Below are 9790 nucleotides of genomic sequence, written 5' to 3'. Positions count from 1 at the left end.
TCGGTCTGCGGACTGAAAGGTCCCAGGTTCGATTCCGGTCAGGGGCATGTACCTTGGTTGTGGGCACATCCCCGGTAGGGGGTGTGCAAGAGGCAGCTGGTCTATGTTTCTCTCTCATCGATGTTTCTAGCTCTCTCTCTCTCTCCCTTCCTCTTTGTAAAAAATCAATAAAATATATTTTAAAAAAAATAACAGTGTTGGTGAGGATGGGGAAAATAGGGAACTCTTATGCACTGCTACTGAGGATGTAAATTGGTGCAGCCACTATGGAAAACAGTTCCTAAAACATTTAAAAAATAGAATTATTTTTTATTCAGCAATTCCACTTCTGGGTATTTATATAAAAAAAAGAAAAGAAAAGAAAACACTGCCTCAAAAAGATAGATGTACCCCCATGTTCATCGTAGAACTATTTACAATAGCAACCCAGATGTCCACTGGTGGATAAGTGGATAAAGAAGTTGTGATCTCTCTCTCTCTCTCTCTCTCTCTCTCTCTCTCTCTCTATATATATATATATATATATATATATATATATATATGCACATACACACTGGAATATTACTCTGCCATAAAAAGAATGAAATTTTTACAATTTTCACAACAAAATAGATGGACCTAGAGGGTAGTGCGCTAAGTGAAATAAGTCAGACACAGAATGACAAATACCATATGATCTCACTTATATGTGGAATCTCAAAAAAAGGGAAGGAAAGGAATGCACAAAATCCCCCACCAAACCAAGGTCATAGATACACAGAAAAGATTGGTCGTTGCCAGAGGCAGGGGTGGGGTGTGAGAGAAATGGATGAAGGGTGTCAGAAGGTACAAACTTGCAGCTATAAAATAAGTAAATCTGCCTGGCCAGCATGTCTCAGTGGCTGAGCATCGACCTATTATACGGGAGGTCACAGTTCAATTCCTGGTCAGGGCACATGCCCAAGTCGTGGGCTCCATCCTCAGTAGGGGGCATGCAGGAGGCAGCTGATCCATGATTCTCTCTCATCACTGATGTTTCTATCTCTCTTTCTCTCCCCCTCTCTTCCTCTCTGAAATCAATAAAAAAAAAATTTTTAAAAAGGAAAAAAATAGTAAATCCTTCTATGTAATGTATAGCATGGTAACTATCCTATCTAATAAAGAGGGAATATTCTAATTGAATTTTCATGCACCGAGCCTCTAGTAGTTAATAATACTCTATCATATATATTTGAAAGTTGCTAAGAAAGTAGCTCTTAAAAGTTCTTATAGGAGAACAAAATTGTGACTATGCATGGTTATGGATGTTACCTACACTTCTTGTGGTGATCATTTCACAATATCTACAAATATTGAATCATTGTGTTGTATACCTGAAGTTAGTATGTCACTATAGCCCCGGTGCATGGTTTCATGAACCCGTGGGGTCTCTTGCACCAGTGTCAGATTGGGGCCGGGGAGGGACTGTGGGAAGGCTCCAGGGCATGTCTGGCTCTTCTCACCCAGTCCTGATCGGTGGGACCCCAGCAGCAAGCTAACCTACTGGTTGGAGTGTCTGTCCCCTGGTGGTCAGCGTGCATCATAGCAACTGGTCAAACGGTCTGACAAAAGGTCAAATGCTTAGCATATTAGGCTTTTATTATATAGGATATGCCAATTATACTTCAATAATAATAATAACTATTGATCCTGGGGCATTCTGATCATAATAGTTCTGTGATGGAGACACAATACCTTTCCCATCAGCATTGTGGCCTTTGGGTAGATCTAACCTACAGGAAGTGAAAACCCAGCGTTTACCCTTCTGCTCCCCAAGGACTGTGGGCAGAAACATGGAGGCGGGGCCGGAAGAGGCATAGCAATGGGTCCCAAGGTTACTTTTTTGGGCTCGTGGCCAGAGAGAGGGTGGAGAGTGGGAAAAGTTGAAAGGGAAGCTACAAGCAGAAGGCCTTTGGTTACATTCACGTTGTTTGGGACTCTGAGAGAAGTGCGCCCCAGACTTCCCCCTCCTCCCACACCCTTGGGGCCACATGGGAACGTCTTGGGGGTACAGCACGCTGAGACAGAAGGCAGCTGGCCACGAATGCCTGCCATGGATGCAGGGCCCGGACAGAACGTTCTCTTGGGGCTGGATTCAGGCCAAGAAGAGTGAGTCAGGCTACAGGTAGAATGTAAGAGGAAACCTCTACTGAGCGCCTAGAAAGTTCTTCCCTGGGAAAGACGTTGAGAGTGGTACAAAGGTGAACTACAGTGTGAGGTCCCAGAAAATGATCCTTGAGCCCTGGCTGGTGTTTCTCAGTGGCTAGAGACCAGCCTGCGCACCCAAGGGACGTGGGCTCAATTCCCAGTCGAGGGCACTTCCATGGGTTGCTGGTTTGCGCCACACCCTGGTCAGGCAGGTGCGGGAGGCAACCAGTCCATGTGTGTCTCTAATGTCGATGTTCTTCCCTCTCCTCTCCTCTCTCCTCTCTCTCCCTTTCTCCCTCCCACGTTTCCACTCTCTTCAAAAAGCAGTGGAAAAATTACCCTTTGGTGAGGATTAACTACAACAACAACAAAGATCCTTTACGCCAAGCTGCTGTGCTCACGGATGAGCAGGGTGTGGAGAGCCATCAATCGGGGAGGACAGGGCGGAAGCCTGGGCGCTTCGGGCCAAGGGGAGGAGGGTGGACAGTCACAGAGCGCCGGGAAGTGCGGCAGGAAAACTGCTGTGTCAGAGCAGCGGGGCAGGGCCTGGACCTCAAGGAGGAGGTTCGGTTCCGGTGCCTGCGTGCTGGGCGTGCGCCCGCTGCTCTGGGGGCCCTGCGCCTGGTCCCCTTAATAATGTCTTTCTTTTGCAAGTAGCTTTCTATTTTCTTTCTTTCTTTTTCTTTCTTTCTTTCTTTCTTTCTTTCTTTCTTTCTTTCTTTCTTTCTTTCTTTTTCTTTCTTTCTTTCTTTCTTTCTTTCTTTCTTTCTTCTTTTCTTTCTTCTTTCTTCCTTTCTTCTTTCTTTTCTTCTTTCTGTTCTTATCTTCTTTCTTTTTCTTCTTCTTTCTCTTTTTTCTGTCTTTCTTGTCTCTTTCTTCTCTTCTTTCTTCTTTCTTTCTTTCTTCTTCTTCTTCTTTCTTTCTTTCTTTCTTTCTTTCTTTCTTTCTCTTTCTTTCTCTTCTTTCTTTCTTTCTTTCTTTCTTTCTTTCTTTCTTTCTTTCTTTCTTTGTTTGTTTCTTTCTTTCTTTCTTTCTTTCATTCATTCTAGTCCTCACCTGAGGATGCTTTCCCAGATTTTTAGGGAGAGTGGAAGGGAGGGGGTGAGACAGAAACATCGATGGGAGAGAAACACACCCATTGGCTGCCTCCTGTGTGCGCCTTGACCAGGGCCCAGGCCAGGGAGGAGCCTGCAATCAAGGCACGGGCCCTTCACCAGAACTGAACCTGGAACCCTAGGGTCCACAGGCCGGTGCTCTATCCACTGAGCCACACTGGCCAGGGCTTAAATGTACTCTTTTCTGAGGGACCTGGAGGACTTCTGTTGGGTCCCAGGCTGACAGGAACCTGGAGGACTTCTGTTGGGTCCCAGGCTGACAGGAAAGCAGGTCCCAGTGCCAGAGGCCACCCTGGCCCTCGCTGGTGAAGCCCCTGCCGCGGCCACGTGTGCAGAGGGTGGGGCAGTGAGTCAGGGCCTGCGACAGTCCAGGGCAGCACGCCAGGGGCCCGGGAGCAGCGAACTCCCCTCCGCTTCCCTGGCAACCGGGGCAGGTGGCCCAGTCTAGGTGCCACCGTGGCAGAGGCTGTGGGAGTGCCCGGGGTGGGTAGGCCACCTGCAGGGCCAGGCCTGCCCGGTCCAGGTCCCCGAACTGGGCCAGGAGGGTGTGCCGGCCAACGCCGGGGACGTGGGAGGCCGTGTGTGCGCACAGCCCGGCTGCCACAGGCCTGCCGCTGCTTGTTCTGTCTGGAGAATCTCAGGGTTTTGCTTGGCTCTGACTTTCAGTAACACTGGGACCGGAAAAGGATGTGAAACAGAAATAGCCCCTCAATTTGGACTCGTTGGGAAGGGAAGAGCGGGGACCTCATTTTGGAGGTTCTTGGATGCAACAAGAATCACAGAAGTGACAGAAATGGTTGTCATGGATACATTTTGAGTTTTCTAATGATTTGAAACTCTTGTGTTCCCTGCTAATTAAAAAAAAATTTTTTTTTACTTGATTTCAGAAAGGGAAAGGAGAGAGAGAGGAGAGAGGGGGGAGAGAGAGAGAGAGAGAGAGAGAGAGAGAGAGAGAGAGAGAGAGAGAGAGAGAGAGAGAGAGACCAATGATGAGAGAGAATCATGGATCAGCTGCTCCTGCACGCCCCACACTGGGGATGGAGCTCGCAACCCAGGCATGTGCCCTGACTGGGAATCGAACTGTGACCTCCTGGTTCATGGATTGATGCTCAACCACTGAGCCACACCAGCTGGGTTCCTCCTTTCTTTTAAAGAACTGTAGTTTTAGTCTCAAGTACCCACAAGGGCAAAGCTAATCTTGCTGTTTTGTTTGACTCATTTTTCTGAACACTATATACACCTTTGTTCTCAAAAGACATGGTCTTCTGCCTTCCTCTGTGCTCTAGCCAGTGGCCCCTCCCTAAAGGCCAGCTTTGGGACCTTGTGTATCTTCCAGAAATATTCTGTGAGTTTACTAACATGTCTGATTATATATACTTGTTGGCCCCACATAAATAGTAGAATTCTACACACAACCTAAACCTTCCGTCAAAAACCCAGTGGTTGTAACGCCATAACGACCAAAGACTGGTCACCAGGAGGTACATGGATGGGTCCCATGGCGCCGGCGGGACTTGATGCTGGGTTCCATGGCCCGCCGGGCCTGGGTCTTGTGCAACTTCACATGCTGGGCCTCTAGTTTTTATATAAAATTAAAAAAACTCTTGGAGCTTTTTCTATCAGTGTATCTGGAGTGGCCTCATTCCGGGGGCCGCACCTTCACGTATTTCGCTAGCCTATTATCTTTTTAAATTGATTTCAGAGTGGAAGGGAGAGGGAGAGAGATAGAAACATCAACGATGAGAGAGAATCATGGGTTGGCTGCCTCTTGAAACTGTGACCTCCTGGTTCATAGGTTGATGCTTAACCACTAAGTCATGCTGGCAGGCTTGCTAGCCTATTATTGATAGACATTTAGGTCGCACACCATCCCTTGCTGTTATAAACAATGCTGCAATGTATATTGCTCAGAGATCATCTTGCATACGAGTGAGTATATGTGTAGGATGAATCCTTAAAGGTGGAGTTGCTAGGTCAAACGGATGAGCAACTTTAATTTCCATAGGTATTGCCAACTTGCGCTCGATAGAGGTTATGTCTATTTACACACTGACTAGCAACGAATGAGTGCAGCAGTTCCTCCACACCCTTTTAAGCACAGCATGTTAGCTTTCTATGGCTGCGTAATATTACCACGAACTCAGTGGCTTCAAACAATACCCCTTTATTAGCTCGCAGTTCTGGAGGTCAAGGCTGGCATGGCGTGGCTGAAGTCTCTGTTCAGGGTTTCTCAAGGTTAAAAGCAAGGTGTTGTCTGGAGGCTCTGGTGAAATACCTGCTTTCCAGCTGTTTATGCTATTGGTAGAATTCAGCTCCTTGTGACTGCAGGCCACTCTGAATTCATAATAATCTGGCCACTCAGTGCATATCCTATATAACAAAAGGCCAATATGCAAATTGTCCCCTCAACCAGGAGTTTGACCAGCAGGCAGGCAGGCCAACCACCCATGTCCCCTCCCCCTGACCAGGCTGGCCGGATCCCACCCATGCACGAATTCATGCACTGGGCCTCATATATTTAATATATATATGTGTGTGTGTGTGTGTGTGTGTGTGTGTGTGTGTGTGTGTGTGTGTTAGAAACATCAATGATGAGAGAGAATCATGGATTGGCTGCCTCTTGCACACCCCACACTGGGGATGGAGCCCACAACCTGGGCATGTGCCTTGACTGGGAATTGAACCCTGACCTCCTGGTTCATAGGTTGATGCTCAATCACCAAGCCATATGGGCTGGACTCTTTCTGTATATTTTTAAATACAAAGGAATGATAGTAAGCTATTAGCAGCTTGACACTATTTCTTTAGCAGACAAAGGAACAGAGCTTGGACTGTGCAAGCTAAGCATTTACCCACTCCACCATCTTGACCCGGTCTTTCCTTCTTAATGACTTTGTTTGTTTTATTTTACCTGGAACCACACCCTCCTTCTTGCTGCCTCCTGAAACACCATTCATTCTTTACAACCCAGGGCAAACCCAGAGGACTGTGCCCTCTTGATTTTTTTCTTGTGCCGCATCCTATGCTTTGTGATTGTTGGTTATTCTTGGCCTCCCAGCTGGGATGTTGAGCTTTTCTATGGAAGAGAGCTAAAGAAAGATTCAGGTGTAAGACTGAGCGTGTGACATGCATAGAACTAGCAACAGCAAACTGATAGCCTGATATCTTGAAATTTGTCTCCCATGTTCATTACAAATACATGTCACCATTTACCTCAAACAGCCTTGCCTTGGTAACTTCCACCTACTTTTATTTATTTATTTATTTTTAAAATGTATTTTATTGATTTTTTTACAGAGAGGAAGGGAGAGAGATAGATGAGAAGAAACATCAACCAGCTGTCTCTTACACACCCCCTACTGGGGATGTGCCCACAACCAACGTACATGCCCTTGACTGGAATCGAACCTGGGACCTTTCAGTCTGCAGACCGACGCTCTACCACTGAGCCAAACCGGTTTCAGCCTTCCACCTACTTTTAGAATTATTTACTGACTAGAAGCCCGGTGCACAAATTTGTGCATGGGTAGGGTTCCTAGGCCTGGCCAGTGATCAGAGCTGATCAGGGCCTTCCAGCTGCCAGCCAACCAGGGTCTTCCTTCTGGCTGCTGGCCAGGGCCTCCCTTCATTTCACACTGCCCTTTAGTGGTCAGCATACATCATAGTGAGCAATAGAACTCCTGGTCTCCTGGTCGGGCTCCTAAGGGGACACTTTGCATATTAACCTGTAGAGGGCCGCCTGGGAAGGCACATGGGCATTTCTTTAAATTGTCAGCTGAGTTCCGGAGGCAACTGGCAGAGCTGCATCTTGGATACACATTTGCCCAAGATGGCGGACAGTGTAATCAGCTTGGCCTCCATATCAGCCCATGTGTTGGCAGGGGTGGGACTAGATATGTAAATCCAGGAATGCTAGGGCCTACTTAAGAATGCAAATAAGCTCCTTTGATCCTATAAAAATAAACACACTGCGTGAGTTGTCCTTGTCCTGCCTCTCCATCAGAGAGAATGGTGTCCTACCCAGCTCCCAGCTTTCAAATCCATTTCTGCATCTTGCTTTCTTTCTATTATTTCTCAATCTCTAGCAGCCTCCACTTAGAACTGGTTCGTTCATCTCTCTTTCCGTGCTGGACACGGAAAAGGGAGATCTCTGCCATGTCTGGCCCCTGCCGCATCTGGCCCCCACATTAGCCATATATATATGGCTCTAGAATATATATATATATATATATATTCTAGAGGCCCGATGCATGAAGATTCGTGCAAGAATGGGCCTTCCTTCCCTTGGCTGCTGGCATCGCCTTCCCTCTGGCCTGAGCTGCCTTTTTGCTCCGGCCCCGGAGCTGCCTTTATGCCTTCCCATGCTGTCCAGAGGCCCAGAGTAGCTGAGGTGGTGTGGAATGCCCCCGATCGTTTGGCACCTGTGTATGCAAATTAACCCACCATCTTTATTGGTTAATTTGCATATTAACTCCTGATAGGCTGGTGGGCGTCCTGAAGGTACAGTCAATTAGCATGTTACTCTTTTATTAGTGTAGATATTAGAGCACGTTAATGAGCAATCTCTCATATAATCACATTTTTTTGGTTTGTTTCTCTTTAGCATGGTTTAATTAGTGAGATTTGTCTCCAAATCTGTAACATTTTAACGTTTTTGTTGGTTTGAATTAATTTAAGATTTTTATCAGAGAATATGTGTTCTTTTTCAAAAAAGAGTCAAGTGGGCTCTAGCCAAAAGGCTGCCTGTTCAATTCCCAGTCAGGACACAGGTTTCAGGCTCCATTCCCAGTAGGGGTGGTGGTGCAAGAGGCAGCTGATCAATGTTTTGCTCTTACATAGATGTTTCTCTTCCTCTCCCTCTCTCTCTCTCCCTTCCTCTCTTTCTAAGAATCCATAAACATATAAATAAATAAATAAGTCAGGTGGAGCTGAAACCAAAGTACATGCTCTTGACTGGAATTAAACTGGGGACCCTTCAGTCTACAGGCCAACGCTCTATACATTGAACCACACCGGCCTGCTGCTACCCTGGGCACTTGACCTCTGATCATACTTCCCACCCTTGGCCCCAGGCCCGCCCTCCGGCTCTCCCTCCCTCAGGAGGAATCTGTGTGCTATCTTTGGCTCCTGGTTGCCCAGTACTGCACCCCAAAGAGGCAGACATTGCTGGGGGAAAGGGTCTGGGAATATTCGCCTCTCCTCTTCTCTTCCTCTCCCAGCCTCATGCCCCAGGCCTCCTGACCAGGACATGCTGCACCCACACTTTCTCTCAGCAGAATGTGGGTCACCATGACCTCACTTTAGGAGGGAGTGTTTCTCTTTTTTTCATCCCTAAGATCTCAGAGATGCTTAGCGTTTTAGTTTGTTTTAGATGTTATTCGTCAAGACCGTGGAGTTTAAGGGAAAAGGATGATTTGTCATGACAAGCAAATAGACTCTGAAATCACAGCTGCCCCAGAAGAGCCAGACATGTGACCAGCATCTGGAAAGCATCTGCATGACTGGCGTGGCCACAACAGACCCCAGAGAACTGAGGGTTTCTGGGCCCGAAGGACAACAAAACAAAGTCCTTGTAATTAGGCAGCAAGCTGATGTGCCAGGGGATATTTTAAAAAACCCTTTTGACTGTAAAATAAAACACAGACACAGCGAAACCGATGCGTGACTTAATGAACCAATCTGAGCTGAACATCCTGGGAACCTCCGCCCAGGCCACGGCTCAGAGCTTTGCCAGGCACCCTGGCCACCCGTCACGTTTCCCACCGAATCTCAGTTCTTCCCCTCACCCAGAAGGAACCCTGATCCCAACTTTTATGCTGATCACACCAGAGTGCTGCCATCTTATTGTGCATCCCTACCCCTAGAGTTTAGTTTGCTCCTCAAATGTCTTCTCACCTTTCACCTCATTTCCTCCTTCCCTCCCTTTCTTTTTCTTCCAGTTCATCTGGTGAAGAGCTGGAGCCATGTTGTCCTGCGAGTGTCCCCCCACACCCCGTGTGGTTCAGGGTTCAGGTTCAGGGTTTGGGTTCTGGAGAAGGCTGCACACAAATGAAAGAGACTAGAAAATATTAATTTGGGAATTGGGGGCCAGGTGGAAGCCCAGCTCAAGGAGAAGGACTTCACCTTGCTCTGGCCTTGTGATCCATTAAAAAAAAAAAAAAGTCTTTATTGATTCCAGAGAGGAAGGGAGGAGAGAGAGATAGAAACATCAATGATGAGAGAGAATCATTGATCTGCTGCCTCCTGCACGCCCCCTACTGGGATCCAGCCCGTAACCCAGGCATGTGCCCTTGGCCGGAATTGAACCTGGGACCACTGAGCCAAGCTGCCTAGGGCCTTGCGCTCCCTTTTATTAAGACTTTGGGATCCACCCATAGCTCTCGGCAAGCAATTCCAGTAATAGCCAATCAGCAAGAATTTACATAAAACTTGCCGAAGCCGGTTTGGCTCAGTGGTAGAGCATTGGTCTGTGGACTGAAAGGTCCCGGGTTCGATTCCAGTCAAGGGCA

This window comes from Pipistrellus kuhlii, unplaced genomic scaffold, assembly GCF_014108245.1.
Source record: "Pipistrellus kuhlii isolate mPipKuh1 unplaced genomic scaffold, mPipKuh1.p scaffold_m20_p_32, whole genome shotgun sequence".
Taxonomy (NCBI): Eukaryota; Metazoa; Chordata; class Mammalia; order Chiroptera; family Vespertilionidae; genus Pipistrellus; species Pipistrellus kuhlii.
This window is presented reverse-complemented; position numbering follows the sequence as displayed.